At 40.2% G+C, this 14,362-nt stretch overlaps 1 protein-coding gene across 3 annotated transcripts in view; it reads right to left on the bottom strand.

Annotated features, from left to right (window-relative positions):
- Window positions 1–14,362, bottom strand: part of LRRC4C (leucine rich repeat containing 4C) — a 77,027-nt gene that overhangs the window by 22,250 nt on the left and 40,415 nt on the right. The window contains exon 3 of one of the 3 annotated variants that reach the window (XM_039538622.1): window positions 12,684–12,760. The exons of the other annotated variants lie outside the window; for them this stretch is intronic. The gene's annotated coding sequence lies outside the window, so the exon portion shown is untranslated. The remainder of the gene's footprint in view (window positions 1–12,683; window positions 12,761–14,362) is intronic. 3 annotated transcript variants of the gene reach the window in all.

The raw sequence follows: 14,362 nt of genomic DNA, 5'->3' as shown, positions 1-14,362 counted from the left end.
TGGGAGACAGGCCAGTCCTCGCTTATAGACAGCCTCCCAACCTGAAGCAAATACTCACCAGCAACCCCCGCACATACACAACATAAACACTAACAGGGAACCTATCCTGCAATAAAGCCCAATGCCAGCTCTGTCCACATATATCCATTCAAGTGACACCATCACAGGACCTAATCACATCAGACACACCATCAGGGGCTCGTACACCTGCACATCTACCAACGTGATATATGCCATCATGTGCCAGCAATGCCCCCTCTGCCATACATTGGCCAAACCGGACACAGTCTACGCAAAAGAATAAATGGACACAAATCTGACATCAGGAATCAACACATCAAAAACCAGTGGGAGAACACTTCAACCTTTCTAACCACTCAGTGACAGACTTGAAGGTGGCAATTTTGCAACAAAAAAACTTCAAAAACAGACTCCAAAGAGAGACTGCTGAACTTGAATTAATATGCAAACTAGATACTATTAACTGTGGTCTAAACAAAGACTGGGAATGGTTGGGTCATTACACCAATTGAATCTATTTCCCTATGTTAAGTTCTCCTCACACCTTCTATGGGCCATCTTAATTATCACTTCAAAAAGTTTTTTTCCTCCTGCTAACGATAGCTCATCTCAATTGATTAGACTCTGCCTGTTGGTATGCATACTTCCACCTTTTCATGTTCTCTGTATGTATAAATATCTCCTGTCTGTGTGTTCCATTCTATGCATCAAAGAAGTGAGCTTTAGCTCACGAAAGCTCATGCTAAAATAAATTTGTTAGTCTTTAAGGTGCCACAAGTACTCCTGTTTTTTTTTTTTTACAGTAAACTAACTATCCAATGGGGTCTGAGCACAATTTTATTACTTGGTGGAAACAATAATAACATATACATATTGGTACCCAATCTATTGCTCAGACACTACAAAGATATGGACTAGCTGGTCTCTGATATCTATCTTCATAATCCAGAAGATGAGGGATTATTTGAGAACTGTTTAGCCATTTGTTATTCTCTCTCTCCTTACAAATGAAGAAGTGTAAACAGTGTAAGAAGTCAACTGTCATCTAGGTGGTGCCATTAAAATTCAATATTCACTTCCTTGGGTACCTGTGGTAGCTACTGTATCGCCCTATGCTGAAAATGGGTGACTCTATAGCATTGTGCAATGAGAAATACTGGGTTTTAAATTCCTCACTATGGGCAGGCACAAGAACAAGAGAATACAACCACAGCAACATTTGGCTCTAACCATTTAATGCTGTCTAAAATGGCGAAGTTCTCTGGCCTCTGGATGCCACCCTGGGCTGCAGCCCATCAGTGAAAACTGCAAGACTGCAGTATCCTGTAACCAGAGAGGCCATCTTAATGGTCTCTCCCTAAAATATTACAGCAGCACAACAATGCACCTTTCACTTTAAGGGTTTGTCAAGCATTTCTAATCCAAAATCTCGTTCTTTTTTCTCCAAAGGGATTCTAAATATTACCTTTAAAAGCGCATTTCCTTGCAGTTTGGCATCCAAGTTGTCAGTTCAGTTGCAATTTATTTTTTCCCCTCAAACACAGGGCAAATTGCTTAGTCATTTGAAAATTACATAGCACCAAAAAGCACAGCTTTTTAAATGGTTTAGGGGCTTTTTTTTTCCCCCTTGCCAAACCCCCTCACACTCTCAGGAATAACGGCTTCATTTTTCAAAAATTAAACCAACAGCAATTAAGTGTGAGAAAGGCGCTTGCTAGACTGAATTTGATCACACTTCACTCCTCAGTAAAACCAGGAAAATAAAGTAGAGAAGTAAAGGAAGAAGGTAACATGGACTGAGAGACATAAGCAGTAGCTGATACTTCTACAAGGGTTTAGGGTGGGGAAACTGCACTATTCTCCTCCCCCTGAAGCCATTCAAGCACCCTCTATGCTTTAGGAATCTGTGGACTCTGAGTGGGGTCTTGCATCATCTCCGTCATAACTTGCAAAGGAACAATGCTGATCTATCATAAAACTATCTGCAGTAAAAGAGTAAGAAATCCCCCCCCACCCCCACACACACACCCTTATCTGAGAATGGGCAATATGGATCTGGACACAAATTCCAGAGACATCTGTGAAAGGTGATCTGGGAGTCCATAGAGTATCCCATCCCTTCTTTCTCCCTGCAGCTGTGTGAGTTTGCAAAGGGATCCCATGGAATACTCCATGCACTGTTTGAGGCCATGCCACTCTCTCCATTCCACAGTGGGCCAAACCCTAATCGGATAAGTTACCTGAAACTCCTTGGGTTCAGACTTTCCTGTGCCACCCCACTTGGGATAATCTGACCCTTAATCCCTCAGAATATAGAAAATAAAAGAACAATTGTAAGAAGATTGTATTATATATTTTATGAGACAATATTATGATGTATTTTCCCCCTTAGTATCCACTTGGGATTACAATGTTTGGGGACATTTCAGGTCCCTGTCTCAATGAGAATTTTCCATTGAAGTCAATTGAAAGAGAATAGAGCTATCAGACCTCTGGTGCATGTATAGAAGAAGCAACACAACCGTTATTGGGGCTATGGATGCAGGTCTAATGCTTTGTGATACGAACAATGATTGTAAAAAGTCCTGACATTGCTGTAGTCACAGTTACTGTCAAAGATACAGCTCATGAGGCAAATCTTCAGATTGTGTAAATTGATGCAGCTTCACTGAAGTCAATGGATCTATGCCAGATCATACTGGCAGAGGACCTGGCTCCATATAGGACTCAGACAGCCTCTCACTCACACTGTCCAGTCATATCCTCTCGTGTTTTAATTCGTATGCTGACTAAGGACAATTGGGAGCAGATGGAAATACGAAAAAAAAAAACCCCAGTGTCCATTGTCCTTTTCTTTGTCCCATAGTGCTCATTTCTGGGAATTGTTGGCTTTTTGGTTTGGTTTGGTTTATATTTTTCCTCTCTACTTTTTTTATTCATTCAAGTTTAATGTCCTTATTTATTAAATATCAATGTAAATTAATCCTCTGATGTAATAGTCCCCCTAATACTTAACTAGCTAGTATTCAGTTCATTGTATTTGGGATAGTCTTATCTAGTGCAGTGGTTCTCAAAATTACTGATCTTCAGCCCACAGAATGACCAATACAATTATCCTGCAAACCTCCATGGTACTTTTCCATAGTCCTTTGGATTGATTGTTGGATTTGTATCACAAGAATCAGCAACACGAGGTTTTGGGGTTCTGTGGAATAGGTCACAAAGGGCCAGGTTTTTGGAACTGGTGAGGGTGCTGTCTCCCCAGTGGGAGCAGTTAGAACAAGACATTCAGAATCAGGACACTTGAATGCCATTCTACACTCTTCTACTGACTCACTATGGCTTGCCAAAGTTGCTTGGTGAGTAAGTGACAAACTCAGGAACAGTACTCATAGGTCCTAAATCCAAGTCTTCTCCTCTAACCACCAATGACCCCTATCGAATACCACACCAATCACGCAGTTTACTCTTCACAAGCAGATGTGACATTTTTCAATTGTTTAGAGGCACTGAAAAGAAATGAACTGATTCTATTTCCCGTTTCCCTAGTCACTTTACTCAAGGGTAACTGATGGGCCATTTATCAAGAGCCCGATTAAGGACAGTCCAGAACAGAAATTATAATTGCTCCTTTCACATGTTCCTATTAAGCTGCTGCCTACCATATTGCCCCCAAGCAATGCCATACGCCTTACCAATATCACATTCTCTTGTGTGATATACAGAAACCTTTAATCTTGTTTAAAGTTGCAGATTAGTTTTAAACATGAGTTAACAATACATACTGGAGAAGATCACAGTCTTCCATTATCTTGAATGTTTGATCTTAATAGGGTCTGACTGCACATCAAACGAGTTAGAACAAAGTGTGCAAAAATATCAGGGCTGTATTAAAAAAAGGTAACCACAATCTTTGATGTTTTGATTCCTTTTTTATTCAGACAAAGGCAAGTGTGAGCTAATAGAATTTTTTCTGTTATTCAAAGCAGCAGGCTGAAAAATCTGGAAACTACAAAAGCATTTTGCCAAGAGACGGTAGCTTAGAAATTAACCTAAGGTTGATTGAAGGCCTGCAGTTTATTGTCAAAAACCATATTTAAAAGTATGATTTGCTAGAGTTACAGTGTCATTCACAACATTTAAGCAGAGGGGAAATGATTCATATTCATGTAAAAGGGTAGAGTTCTAGTGTTTCTGGACAGGAAAATGGCACATGTCCAAATAAACCATTCTTTGTCCCCCTCAGGGCCGCCCGGGGGGGGGCAAGAGGGGCAATTTGCCCCAGGCCCCGAGTCCCACAGGGGCCCCCACCAGAGTTTTTTGGGGCCCCTGGAGTGGGGCCCTTCACTCGCTCCGGGGGCCCCGGAAAACTCTTGTGGGGCGGGCGCAGGAGCTTCTTCTGCTCCCGGTCTTCACCGGCGGGGGGGGTCCTTCTGCTTTGGGGCGGAAGGACCCCCGCTGGCGAATTACCGCCAAAGACGGAGCGGGACCCGCCGACGACGTGCAGCCCGGTCTTCGGCGGTAATTCGGCGGCGGGGGGCCCTTCCCTTCCGGAACCCGCCGCCGAAGTGCCCCGAAGACCCGCGGCGGGCCCCCCCGCCGAATTACCGCCGAAGACCGGGCTGCACTTCGGCCCCCGGAATCCTCTGGGCGGCCCTGGTCCCCCTACCCACCCTTTTTTGTTGCTGTTGCTATACTTATGCCTCAATCCCTTCAACTGTATCTATGTTTAGTGTTTCTAACTGTACTATCTAAAAACGGGTGGTGTTTAACCCTTAGGGATTACATATGTGCCCAAAAGGAGTGGATGGGGAAGAAATATGCATCAATGCATTTTTTCATTATTTGAGCACCTTTTTGATGATCACATTATAGTAGGCGAACATTTTTTTCCCATCAATCATTGAATAAACTGTTCACAAATAAATGTTTCCATTATTCAATCTGCTATTCTCTTAAAAAATGCAGAGTAGAGCCTTGAGGCTTACATAAGGCCTTTTAAATTTTTTAACAGAGCTAGGCAAGCCTTTTGATAATGCCACACTCTGGTTCCTCTTTTTTAAATAGAGCCAGGAAAGTCTTTTTACTCACAGATTGCTTAAGTGACTATGTAATAATAATAAAAATTCTTGCACAATGCACAAATTTCAGCAAGGCCTAAAAAAGATATGAAGACTACACATAAATTGTAAATCAATTCCTATTTTATGTATAAATGGTTTTAATTGTTCTGGCCAAATATGCACTGTCACAAGGTGAGCTAAAGTTCTGTTGCCACAGATGAAAGCAGATAACATCTCCTATGGGATTAGTGTGGGGAGGGATTTTTATAGCAGCAGGGGATTTCATTAACAAAATGAAAGCTTAGATTTTTGCTTCACTTCAGAAGAACTGGATGCTAATAAAAGCCCATTCTCTGCTTCTCACGTTGATCAGACAGAGATGTTAATAATGCCATTGACTTGTCTGCATATGGAAGGCAACCTAAATTATGGCTTCCATGTGATTAAATGTGTTTAGATCCTTGGTCAGAGATAGGCACAGTGACTATGGGAAGTTATGGGGGTGTGGATGGAAGGAATAGGTGCACCATATACTGGAACCTGCTGTAGAATGTCCCTTCCATATTGGTGCTCCCTGTGGTTGTTTCAGGCACCCCTGCATATCTACTCCTAGTATATAAGATACTAATCATTGCTATAATGTGTGCTAGACATTTGACAGCACAACTAAAAGGATGACATTCTTGCCCCCAAGAGACTGCAATCTAATTGTAGATGTGATGCAATAAATGGGTTTAACAAGCTGTAGGGGAGGGATGGGGGTGAAGATGGATGTGGTAAAAAGTTCATGTAGCTGCTCAGTAGCTATGCAGATATTTTAGTAATACAAATATTTTTTTTGGCTGGGATTCTCAAAGGAGCATATGGGAGTTAGGCCTGGTCTACCCTACAGTTAGGTCGGCATAAGTGCTTTTCATTGACCTATGTTTGCACATGTCTACACTCAGATTTGTCTGATGATGTAAGCTCCCTTCCAGCGACACAGTAAAACCACCTCCTCAAACAGTATGGAGCCTTGCTTGTTCTACTGAGGTTGATGCAATACAAGTATGGACACTCCATGATCTGTGTCAACCGTAAGAGTCCAACAGCAGCTGTCCCACAATGCCCCATTCCCTATGACAGTAACCACTGCAGTCACTATTTTAAACTTTAGAGTCCTGGGGTCACAAAGATGGGAAGCCATCCCCTGCCTTTCCCTGATTGCCCACCTTGGTGAGCACATCAACAGCGAGAGCACTGGGAGAAGATTTCCAGAAACAGACTGTGCCAGATAGTGGTGCATGGCACACTGGAATACATACTTATGGTGAGGACAGGCAACACTGACCCAAGCAGCCAGGTATGCGTGTGCCCAAGTGATATATAAACTTTGGCACCAATGTAACTTGAGTCAATCACAGTTTGTAGTGTGGTTATATGTTCAACTCCCATTGGATTCCAGTGGGATGTAGGCGCCAACTCCCTGAGACTGCTTTGAATTGCCTAGCCTATATCTCTATCTATAGATATTATTGCCTAGTGTCTTGTAGGCTTTATGGGAGATATCAGGCTTAAGGGGGATTTAAATAAAGTAGTGAGTAGTGGCTTAGAAGAATGCAAATGGGAGAAATTCCAAAACTATGGGTCAGATTGGAAGACAAACAAGAGGTTCATTGTGGGGAAGTGGACAAATGAGACTGGTCACATTTACATTTAAGAAAAAAGGTGATACCAGAAGAGATTAAGTCAGATATGTATGCAGCGTGGAATTATCCAGGGCATTGAAGAAGAGGACAAATATTGAATAAAAAGAAAGAGTCAGATTCTAAAAACACTATTATGGGACAGAACTAGAGTTGTTTGGATTGAATTTGGCCCTATTTTTGTTTCCTAATTATCTACAAACCTATGGTGAGTTTCCCAAATGAACATCTTATTCATTATTTCTAATATACAAACCATATTCAGGCCTATGGGTTTTTCACCACTATTCACATAACTATAATATTAAGTTTTAAGTATTCATCACATGATCTGTATGACTGGTCAACAGTCACCTGGTATGGTGTCTGTTCCATACTTGGATGAACTCAAGAGAGTGCTTCTCATGCAGCTGCACACAGTCGTGGATTTGCAAAGATAAAAATCTCACCCCCCAACAAACAAATATGATCAATTATTTTTGCTATGATGTAAACACAGTAGTGCACAAATGTGGTTGGATGGAATGATGAGTTGGATTTTGAAAACATTGTTGTGAATAATTTCCCCACTGTTTGCTCAGACATAACACACCTGAATAGTGTATCTCACATCACCCTCTAGTGGGAGCTCTACAGAGGAGAAAACAACTTACCACTTGCTACAGCTAAAGGAGTTACTCCTTTAGTACAAGTAGCGAAAGTCTGTGTGGCAGAGATAAAGACCGCAGATTCAAACCCTTCTGAAAAAAACATGCTGGGGGTCATTACACAAACTGTGATGAAACAGATTTGATTTTGAAGTTCAGCAGAGAAGCTTCCTGCCTCTAGATCATGGAGTTAAATGGTCCTCCTCTATAAAGGCTCAGCTGAATATTAAAAAAAAAAAACAGCTGATGATCAGAGTTAATTACTATAGCCAAAACCAGCTCATTAGTACCATTGACTCATGTGGTGCAAAATCAGAACTGAAAAGGTTCCACACCAACTGAGTACACTGAATGAAAAGATGCTCTTTCATAATTATGAATGAAGAGGAATCTTTGATTGACTGTTAATTACCTCTTTAACCCACCTGAATTATCTATAATTTAAGAGCAAAGCAGGTAGACAATAAGTTATGTCTTCTTGATACTTATTTGATTCTGAATTCTTTGTTATTCCATCCCATTTTCCCCTCCAAAGAAACCACGAACAAAACCTACTGAACTATAGCCTGCTATACAACGCAATGCAACATACACAATACTTTTGGTAATAATAAACTGGACAGAGGCCAGGAAAAACTTTTCACATCCCCTTGTGAAAAGACTTATAGTATTTAATAGAAAATGAAAATGTTACTATATTTAAAATATTATTCCATAGGCTTTAATGGAGAATGATAAATTTGCTATAGAATTCTAAGGACGACTCAACAATGCTACAGAAAAGAGCATTTCAAATTCCCAATTAAATTCTAAGGTTGAAATGTTGACCCCCCAATGACATCAAAAGGAAAATTGTCACTGGCTTCATAAGAACGGCCATACTGGGTCCGACTAATGGATCATCTAGCCCAGTATCCTGTCTTCTGACAGTGGCCAATGCCAAATGCTTCAAAGGGAATGAACAAAACATGGCAATCATCAAGTGATCCATCCCCTGTTGTGCAGTCCCAGCATCTGGCAGTCAGAAACTTAGGGACACCTAGAGCATAAGATTGCATCCTTGACCATCTTGGCTAATTGCCATTGATAGACCAATCCTCCACTAACTTATCTAATTCTTTTTTTTGAATCCAGCAATAGTTCTGGCCTTCACAACATCCCCTGACAACCAGTTCCACAGGTTGACTGTATGTTGTGTGAAGAAGTACTTCCCTATGTTTGTTTTAAATCTGCTGCCTATTAATTTCATTGGGTGACCTCTGGTTCTTCTGTTATGTGAAGGGGTAAATAACACTTCTCTATTCATTTTCTCCACATCATTCATCATTTTATAGACCTCTACCATATCCCCCCTTATTTGTCTCTTTCTCAAACTGAATAGTCCCAGTATTTTTAATTTCCCCTCATATGGAAGCTGTTCTGTACCTTAATCAGTATTGTTGCCCTTCTCTGTAACTTTTCCATTTCTAATATATCATTTTTGAGATGGGGTGACCAAAACTACATGCAGTATGCAAGGTATGGGTGTACCGGGGATTTATATAGTGGCATTATGATGTTTACTGCCTTCTTACCTATCCCTTTCCTAATGGGTCCTAACATTCTGTTGCTTTTATTTTGACTGCTGCTGCACACTGAGCAGATGTTTTCAGAGAACTATCCATGATGATGACTCCAAGATCTCTTTCTTGAGTGGTAACAGCTAACTTAGACCCTATCATTTTGCATATATAGTTGGGATTATGTTTTCCAATGTGCATTACTTTGCATTTATCAGCACTGAATTTCATCTGCCATGTTGTTGCCCAGTCACTCAGTTTTGTGAGATCCCATTGTAACTCTGTGCAGTCTGCTTAGGACTTAACTATTTTGAGTAATTTTGTATCATCTGCAAACTTTGCCACCTCACTGTTTACCCCTTTTTTTGTTGATCCTCTCAAAAAATTCTAGATTCAGTAGGACCAGGATGTGGTTTCAGAATAATTTCTGTAGAACCCTGTTTAATTTCTACAGAACCATGATGTTTCCATGCCTATGAAAAGCTAGAGGATTTCATCAGAGATACAGACTCCATCTCTCTCTGACATCCTCTCCCCACCCCACTTCCTCCTTGTACTGTGTTCATAGCTAAATATACAGACACATGGAGAGAAAAGGGGCTGAGTGACTCTTTGGAGAATACAAATATTGAGGGCAATAGAAGTAACATATAACCCGAAGGATAAAATCATTTTGGAGACTGGTGTAATGCCTGAAACCTTTTTTAAAAAAAAAATCTTACTTCCTGGAGAGATTGTGAAGTCCTCTTTTTTCCTCCAATAAGTAATTTCCCTCTTATCCCCAATCTTTCCTCTCTTCTCCAGGCACTGCAGTGCACCCCAGTTGGAAAGATGTGGGAAGCTGCAGAACTGCCCTAGAGCACCCTTCATGGATACATACTGGAGGAGGTACGAGTAGAGAGGTTATTTTATCTATGTATTTGGCTGGTATTAGCTTCTCTCATTGCTTGTATGTGTTTGGCTGGTATTAGCTCCTCTCATTGTTAGCAACAGCTTCTTTCCAAAGCTGGGACTGAGGGTCCCAGAACAACAGTATTTTACAATGCAGAATGAGTACCTTGGCCAGATACTCTCATTTTGTTAATGTTGGTTCTTAGCAACTTCTTCTAGTTCCCACACTTTTCAGGAGACCACATCACAACATCTGACATGCACAGTTTCTTCCTGCTGAGAGCATTAGCACAACTGATTGCAGATTATGTGATTAGTTTAAGGAGTTAATGCACACATACAGAGTACATACAAAACACATATGTACACATACTCACAAAGAGTCAAGGACTGGAATTAGGACCTCAAAGGAGAAAATTAAGTCACTTAGCTACTGAGTCACCATAGCTCATCTTTGTTCCAGGGTAGTCATATGCAACCCATTAATTTGAAATCTAATTATGCTCCACTGCTAAGCACAAATGCACAGAACCTTATACACCCAAGGAAATATTTCAAAGTGCTTTGCTCTGGAGAAACATATGCAGCACCTATTTTTAATTCAATCACCCAATATTATGCCTTCAAAATTAAGCTAATCTGTGTACAGTGAACCAAACGAACATATTTCTAATTAGTGGTGTGCTGCATCAGAACAGAGCCAGAGAGAAAAGGAGAATTCCATTCAGTCTCCGGGTACAATCAAAATCCTCATCAAATGTGTCTAATGTTTGTTCTTAAGGGATTGAAAAATAAATGTTTTAAGAAAATGAGGCTGTTAGCTCAAACCTTTAGTTACTGTAGTTAATGAATGTCTTCAAATCCCAGTTTATCTTTCAGACTGAGTAGCCTTGGAAAACAGGCCCGTCAACCAAAAAAACAGACTCTGCACATTCACTTTAATATTCACCTCAGCCTTCATAGTATCAAATCACTTGGAGAGGCTTTCTTCATTTTGTAAAGTAAGACATTACTACCTTTGTGAAATGTGTCATGGGATCTTCAATGGCCACAAATGATCATGTTCTGGGTTTCATGTCTTATTTGAAAGATGACATCTCCAGCAGAATAGCATCCCCTAACACTGAGCTGGGATATAAATTTGTATGGACTGGTACGGGACTCAAGTAGTAAAGAACTAATGGAAGGTAATATAATTAATGCAAATTAGCAGGGATTTATGAGAGACAGATTATGTCAAGTGAATTTGATAACCAAATTTGTAATCTCATAAAAAAGGTGATAAAGGCAATAGTGGTGATGTAATATACTTAGAATATACTAACTAATAAGTCTCAAACTTATTGTAACTGTAAATAGGAATCATTATTGAGCAGGTCTGTTTCCAGTGGGGTCCTGCAGGGATTGGTTCTGGGCCCTGTGCTATTTAACATCTTATACAGAAAACATAAAATCATCACTGATAAAGTTTGCAGATGCAACAAAGATTGGGAAGTAGTAAATGATGAAGAGGACAGGTCACTGGTTCAGAACCATTTATATCGCTTGGTAAACTGGGCACAAGCAAACAACATGCATTTTAATTCAGCTAAATGTAAATGTATACGTCTGAGAACAAAGAATGTAGGGATGGGGGACTCTATCGTGGGAAGCAGTGACTATAAAAAAGATTTGGGGGTTGTGGTTGATAATCAGCTGAACATGAGCTCCCAGTTTGACACTGTGGCCAAAAGAGCTAATATGATCCTGAGATGAATAAATAGTGGAATTTCAGGTACGAGTAGAGAGGTTATTTTATCTATGTATTTGGCACTGCTACAGCCACTGCTGGAATACTGTATCCAGTTCTGGTGCACACAATTCAAGAAGGATGTTGATAAATTGGAGAGGGTTCAAAGAAGAGCCACAAGAATGATTAAAGGATTAGAAAACATGCCTTCTGGTGATAGACTTAAGTTGCTTACTCTATTTATCTTAACAAAGAGAAGGTTAAGGGGTGACTTGATTACACTCTACAAGTACGTGCAGAAGAAATATTTAATAATGGGCTCTTCAATATAGCCGAGAAAGTTATAACACAAGCCAATGACTGGAAGTTGAAGCTAGACAAATTCAGTTTGGAAATAGGGCATACATTTTTAACAGTGAAAGTAATTAAACATTGGAATAATTTCCAAGGGATGTGGTGGATTGTCCATCACTAGTAATTTTAAAAACAAGATTGGATGTTTAATTAATTTGGGGAAGTTCTATGACTTGTACTATACAGACTAGATGATCACAATAGTCCTGGTCTTGGAATGTATAAAGAAGTATGACTGCCTCCTACTGAACAGTCAACACCAACAGCACCTAAGATTTTACATTTTAGTCTCCCACCATGTATTGACCCATCTCAATCCTGGTTAGTTAATGAGATCATAGCTTGTGATAATATGGTTACAAAATCACAATTAGCACACATTTTTCAACCAAAATTAAAACAACTCAAAAAGTCCATGAAGATCACCATTTTCTAAAAAACACACAATCACTTTACAATCGCTAGAATGAGGAAAATATTATCAGATTCCAAGAATAGCCTTAGGGTGGACAGTGCATTTATAACCCATTAAGCTATCTTAACTTGCACATTGCTATCAGGGTTCCACTGTTTCGATAAATTGGCACTTTAGATGAGCTTTATCTGAAAACACGATGTTCCATACCAGTGTCCCAGAAATCAGCAATAAAATATAATGAAACTACGTTAATAGCACAATGCCCCAGCTTAAGCAGAGTATAATTCAATAAGTTTGGCTAGTTTCTAGTTCTTACTGCCAACTTGTCTGTATTTTCTTTCTGTTGAATATGAGTTGTTTAAGTGGTATGTGAAGAGCCAGATTCTGTCACACCTACAATGAAACAATGAGTAAAGTACTAAACATCAGAAAATGTGGAATAGTCTGGCTCATAACTCATTCCTCCAGCTTGCCATCTTAAAATCTAAATTATGTTTAAAGATGCTGTAGCTAGAAGTTAGGGGTTTTTTTACTATCCATTCTTCCATTTTGTAAATGTAATATTTTCAACACTTGTGATTTCATTGCAAGTCTTGTGATTGTTTTCACTTTTCTCAAAGCCCAAACCTCCAGAGTCATGTCATGATGTGAAAATTTGGGCTTCTATTTAAGAGATATTAAGTTGAAATGCTTGCAAATGTGATCCCCTTAAGGTCCAAACCTGATCAATCAAATGAATAGAACTCTACATTTATTATTTTTTAAAATCTTGTGATGTTTTTGCAATATTGCAAATATTTTACAAAATATAATAATGTTAATAATGTTTTTATAGCTAAAACAAAATACTTTTGAAATATAAAAACAGAATTAATTTGGTTGTTCCTTTGCTTGTTTGGATTTAAACATCCCCCTGTAGCCCTTCCAATCATAAGGCATCAGCATTGCATTAATGCTTAAAGAACAGAGAGTGAAATTGACTATAAATCCAAATCAAACTGACTTCTGTTTTCATTCCTCAAACTGTGATAGATTTTTAAGAGTGAAGAACCCAGCAATGCTACCAAGCAAAAAATGATTTTAAAAATAATTTCATTTTTAATATCAGTAATACAGGAAGGCAATATGTTCTTTAAAAAAAAGTGTGCTTATATTTTCTTTGTTCCATTCAGCCTTTGCTCTACACACACACAACTAATTTTACATCTTCCCAACCCTGATGTCAATTTGTAAGTTATAGGTCATAACTTGCCTCACAATTATTGCACACATTCAGGGCTGCTCTACTGCTGATTATCAGAGAGGTAGCCATGTTAGTCTGGTTCTGTAAAAGCAGCAAAGAATCCTGTGGCACCTTATAGACTAACAGACGTTTTGCAGCATGAGCCTTCGTGGGTGAATACCCACTTCGTCGGATGCATCCGACGAAGTGGGCATTCACCCACGAAAGCTCATGCTGCAAAACGTCTGTTAGTCTATAAGGTGCCACAGGATTCTTTGCTGCTTCTACTGCTGATGTCATCAGGGCCGGCTCCAGGCACCAGCATTCCAAGCTGGTGCTTCGGGCGGCATTCTGCAAGGGGCTGCAGTCCCTGTTATTTTGCCCCCAAGCAGTGCGTCGAATTGCTGCCACAGAGGGCGGGGGCAGTCCGTGTGCCCTTAGGGTAGCAGGCGCGTTTCCGCAGTGAGGGCAATTTGGCCGCAGCTTCTACGTTTAGCTGTCCTGGGAGGCTTCAGCTAAACATAGAAGCTGCCGCCAAATTGCCGCCTCCGCAGAAACGCGCCTGCCGCCCTAAGGGCGCAGGGACTGCCGCACCCCCCCCCACCCGCGGGGGCAATTCGGCGCACTGCTTGGGGCGGCGAAAACTGTAGAGCCGGCCCTGGATGTCATTTTATATCATCTGAAAATCTGGCCCATAAAACTTATAATGGAGAACTGGCATCATGTAAAATTACCTAGGGACTAGTGTGTCTCCATTTTGTATATAGACACAG

Source organism: Mauremys reevesii, linkage group 4 (assembly GCF_016161935.1).
Source record: "Mauremys reevesii isolate NIE-2019 linkage group 4, ASM1616193v1, whole genome shotgun sequence".
Classification (NCBI taxonomy): domain Eukaryota; kingdom Metazoa; phylum Chordata; order Testudines; family Geoemydidae; genus Mauremys; species Mauremys reevesii.
Note: the sequence above shows the minus strand (reverse complement) of the source record. Positions and strands in the feature narration are given on the sequence as shown.